Here is a 5,639-nt window from a genome sequence, read left to right on the forward strand (position 1 = left end):
AGGCCTGTCTCCTGTCACAGTCTCACAATGTCGTCTGTCCATTGCCTTCCCTTCTATCCTCCTTGTAGAGGCCTATCTCCTGTCACAGTCTCACAATGGCGGCTGTCCGCTGCCTTCCCTTCTATCCCCCTGTAGAGGCCTGTCTCCTGTCACAGTCTCACAATGGCGGCTGTCCGCTGCCTTCCCTTCTATCCCCCTGTAGAGGCCTGTCTCTTGTCACAGTCTCACAATGGCGGCTGTCCGCTGCCTTCCCATCTATCTCCCTGTAGAGGCCTGTCTCCTATCAGAGTCTCACAATGGCGGCTGTCCGCTGCCTTCCCTTCTATCCTCCTGTAGAGGCCTGTCTCCTGTCACAGTCTCACAATGGCGGCTGTCCGCTGCCTTCCCTTCTATCTCCCTGTAGAGGCCTGTCTCTTGTCACAGTCTCACAATGGCGGCTGTCCGCTGCCTTCCCTTCTATCTCCCTGTAGAGGCCTGTCTCTTGTCACAGTCTCACAATGGCGGCTGTCCGCTGCCTTCCCTTCTATCTCCCTGTAGAGGCCTGTCTCTTGTCACAGTCTCACAATGGCGGCTGTCCGCTGCCTTCCCATCTATCTCCCTGTAGAGGCCTGTCTCCTGTCAGAGTCTCACAATGGCGGCTGTCCGCTGCCTTCCCTTCTATCTCCCTGTAGAGGCCTGTCTCTTGTCACAGTCTCACAATGGCGGCTGTCCGCTGCCTTCCCTTCTATCCTCCTGTAGAGGCCTGTCTCCTGTCACAGTCTCACAATGGCGGCTGTCCGCTGCCTTCCCTTCTATCTCCTTGTAGAGGCCTGTCTGCTGTCATAGTCTCACAATGGCGGCTGTCCGCTGCCTTCCCTCCTATCCCCCTGTAGAGGCCTGTCTCCTGTCACAGTCTCACAATGGCGGCTGTCCGCTGCCTTCCCTTCTATCTCCTTGTAGAGGCCTGTCTGCTGTCATAGTCTCACAATGGCGGCTGTCCGCTGCCTTCCCTTCTATCCCCCTGTAGAGGCCTGTCTCTTGTCACAGTCTCACAATGGCGGCTGTCCGCTGCCTTCCCTCCTATCCCCCTGTAGAGGCCTATCTCCTGTCATAGTCTCACAATGGCGGCTGTCCGCTGCCTTCCCTCCTATCCCCCTGTAGAGGCCTATCTCCTGTCATAGTCTCACAATGGCGGCTGTCCGCTGCCTTCCCTTCTATCTCCTTGTAGAGGCCTGTCTCCTGTCACAGTCTCACAATGGCGGCTGTCCGCTGCCTTCCCTTCTATCTCCTTGTAGAGGCCTGTCTGCTGTCATAGTCTCACAATGGCGGCTGTCCGCTGCCTTCCCTCCTATCCCCCTGTAGAGGCCTGTCTCCTGTCACAGTCTCACATACCAGTCTTTGCTGCCATCACCATCCTTTTCTGACTGGCTGAAATCTTACCTCCTCATAACACTTAGCTCCTCCCCATAACATGTGACTTTCCGAGAAGCCGTCATTGGTTGGCTGCCCTGTCAGTACTCCTTCCCATAAAACTCACTAAAACCTTTACTGATGTTGTCCCTGGAAGAAAATTCACAATTAAGTAAGACAAGGAAAGAAATGGGAATAACATCAGAAAAACCGCTTACATTGAAAATGTAGAAATAACGGGATAACAAAATTGCTTCAATCTCAGAAACCTTATGTGATAGAGCAAAACTAAGCAGATTTTTGGAATCAGCACATCAAACCCCACAAAACAGATTTATTACCTTTGCTGATGATTTTCTTGTGTTGACCAGTGTTATAGGCCAAAATGTCATTCTTAGGGTGCATTCACACTTCGGATACGCTGACTGATTCTGAACGTTAAAACACGTTCAGAATCAGCGCGTATAAAGCAGATCCCATTCATTTCAATGGGAGCCGGCATACGAGCGCTTCATTCCGAGCCGAGCGCTTACGCCGTGTGAATGGGAGCGCTCGTAGAGTAAAAAGCAGCCCATTAATTTCAATGGGGAGCGCTCGTATGCCGGCTCCCATTGAAATGAATAGGATCTGCTTTATACGCGCTGATTCTGAACATGTTTTAACGTTCAGAATCAGTCAGCGTATCCGAAGTGTGAAGGCACCCTTAAAAAAAAAAAATAGTGAAAAGCCTTTAATATCTAAGGCTATGTTCACACTGCTGTCTTTTCTGTCACTTGTCTGATCCATTGTAGGATCAGAGCAAAGGACAGAAAAGCAGACAGAATGGTGCAGATGGAGCGCTGTCCATTTACATGTTTCACCATTCACTGAAATATTAAAAATATGACCGAGACTTTAGAAACTAGCTGCCTCGGTTCTGCTGACGTAGGAACGTGATTGGAAGAGGTCTAGAGATGGGCCAAACCACTTGTACCGAGCCGGGTGCAATCAGAATATTCCATATTGTTCCAATGTTTATTAGGAAACATAAAAATGGAGATTTGTCTCTGATAAACTAAAATGCCTGCCACATTATACCCTGGGGTCTCTTCAGATCCCAGAGTATATTATAGTCTATGGGGTCCGTGTGGTTTCTTAGATAACCACTTTTTAATGCGTGTAGGTTTCCATTCAGGAATGGAAACCTGAACGCAGATGTGAACCGAGCCTGCTATTACGATTTTCCTTCATTTTTGAATAATTTTACGGAATGGATTATGCGATCGGAATGATTAAAAACTAAAAATAAATCACACTTCACTACAAGGCGGACTTGTGATGCTGGAACGCGCTGGAATTTTCCCTCCTCTCGTCGCACCTCACACAAGATACGAGAAACGAGAGTGATGACGTGACTCGCACTGTTGTTGTTTTTTTAAGTGCGGTGAGGCGGGATATTTAAATTACAGCATTTGTTTTGAATTTAGACAGTAATTAAAATATGTAAAATACTTCCTAAAAATATTTTAATTACAAAATACAAATACCTGACAAGTATTTTAATTACTATTTTAATTTCTTGTAATTTAAGTACTCCCGAACACTGCCAGTAGATGATTAACAAAACCTTTTATTAGATCGAAACACACAATGCGTTTCGCATCATGCATCCAGCCAGTGGCGTAACTAGGAATAGCGGGGTCCCGTGGCGAACTTTTGACATGGGGCCCCCCCGACACTGAAGATCTCGACCGAGTCCCTCCTACGCATTCCTGCGCGCTCTATTATGTTCCATAGTGGCCCCTGCACACAGTATTATACCCAATAGTGGCCCCTGCACACAGTATTATGTCCCTTAGTGGCCCCTGCACACAGTATTATGTCCCATAGTGGCCCCTGCACACACTATTATGTCCCATAGTGGCCCCTGCACACAGTATTATACCCAATAGTGGCCCCTGCACACAGTATTATACCCAATAGTGGCCCCTGCACACAGTATTATACCCAATAGTGGCCCCTGCACACAGTATTATCCACCATAGTGGCCCCTGCACACAGTATTATGTCCCATAGTGGCCCCTGCACACAGTATTATGTCCCTCAGTGGCCCCTACAGGACTAAATACTGTCACGTCACCCGCTGACCGCTATACCAGGACAAATTGTGGATAAAAAATCTGGTCATGTGCATTACAATTTAGTAACTCCATGTGCCTCATATTAATAGCAGTTAACCCCATCATCTCCCTCACATTAACCCCTGTGTGCCTCACCATAAGAGTTACTGATATGTGAGAGACATGGAGGTAATAATAAAGTATCTTCATTATTATTACCCCCATATGTCTTACATATCAGTAACTCTTATGGTGAGGCACACAGGGGTTAATGTGAGGGAGATGATGGGGTTAACTGCTATTAATATGAGGCACATGGAGTTACTAAAACACAAGTAATCCCCCCATATGCCTGACATTAATAAGTAACCCCAGAACGTACCTGTGTAGCTTTAGTTTCATTTTCCTTCTTCCTTTCTTCCTCTTCAGTGCAGGACGGCAGGAGCTCGGCAGGGATAAGCCCCGCCTCCTCCTCTCATTGGTGGGCAGAGGACAGCAGAGAAAGGGAGGGGGGAGAGAGGGGGAGCATCCTGAAGCGCTGAGAGGAGCCAGAGCTGCAGCTCCTGTGTCTCAGCCGTTGCTGCAGCTTCGGGGCCCCCTGTTGGTGGAAAGTATTCCACCAACAGGGGGCCCCGATCATTATACTCGGGGGTCTGAAAAGACCTCCGAGAATAATGATAGCAGCGGTAGCAGCTGTCACCGGGCCCCTAATGTCCCGGGCCCTGTGGCAGCTGCTACCGCTGCTATGGTGGTAGTTACGCCACTGCATCCAGCCATCCACAGCAGTTCTTATGCACTTGATAAAAGGGCAATCCCTGCCCGAAACGTGTTGTGTGTTCCGAACTAATAAAAGGTTTTGTTAATCATCTACTGGGTGAAGCTCGGATTCTTTACCTTGGTCCTTGGTTTTGCCTTTACTCATAGTCTTCTATGGGTGAGTCCATTCCGCAAACACTGAACAGAATAGGACCTGCTCTATATTTTGTGGCGCAGACTCACGGCCCACTCACTGATCAGTAGAAATCATGTGTGCATGTGCCCATAGGAATGAATAGGTCATTGTGCTATGCGGGAAAAACACAGGTAGCACACTGATCTCGCCCACGGTCGTATTCAAGAGGCCTAAATGTCTTTCAGGTAGTCATCACCAGTCACAAAACAGCCCAAGCAGGATTTTTTTGTAGGGATAGACAGAGTAACTTGAAGGTCCTGGGTCACAATGTGCAATCTGTATTGGGGCCTCTCGCTTCTTTGTGCCATTTAGAATAGTGGTATAACATATGTGGCGGAGAGGACTATGGGGCCACCTCAGGGTCCAGAGCTGTTAGCATTTACTACAATACATCCTCTATAGCTACACCCCTGGGGATAGAGATAAAGGCTTGAGAAGAGTGGACATCAGAGATAGATACTAGGGAGAGATGGGAGTCAGTACAGTGACTCATTGGACCCGTATATAATTATATGAATGTAAAACCTTAACCTTGGTGACTTACTCCTTAATACCCAAGAATGACCAAAAGCGTATCTGTGGTATAAGTGGGGTAGGCCACAGCTTTATTTGAATAATAAACCAGAAAATAAACAAACATATGTAAATGTGTGTGTCCATGCCCCTCCTCCGAGTACCTCTTCCTCTTCCTCCTGGATGCTCCGCTGCGATCCAGCGAGCATGTAGGCCAATGTTTCCTGTATCTGGGCATGGACCCTCCCGCCAGCTGTGACAACGAACCTGCAAGACATAAAAACAAAACCAGAAACCGGTCCATGACAAAAACCAGAAGGGCAGGGTGGGTGGGTGTTCCTCTCACCAGCGCTGGTAGAAGGTGAGTTTCCCGCCTACGTGCCCTCTATTATATATGGACTTACCAAAACGTCACCATATTTACCAAATATACAAAAACTCAGCCAATGAGTCAGCAGCCCTTTCCTTATTCAGTTTAGGGCTATTTCGACTCATTGGACCCATATATAATTATATGAATGTAAAACCTTAACCTTGGTGACTTACTCCTTAATACCCAAGAATGACCAAAAGCGTATCTGTGGTATAAGTGGGGTAGGCCACAGCTTTATTTGAATAATAAACCAGAAAATAAACAAACATATGTAAATGTGTGTGTCCATGCCCCTCCTCCGAGTACCTCTTCC

Source organism: Leptodactylus fuscus, chromosome 6, assembly GCF_031893055.1.
Source record: "Leptodactylus fuscus isolate aLepFus1 chromosome 6, aLepFus1.hap2, whole genome shotgun sequence".
Classification (NCBI taxonomy): domain Eukaryota; kingdom Metazoa; phylum Chordata; class Amphibia; order Anura; family Leptodactylidae; genus Leptodactylus; species Leptodactylus fuscus.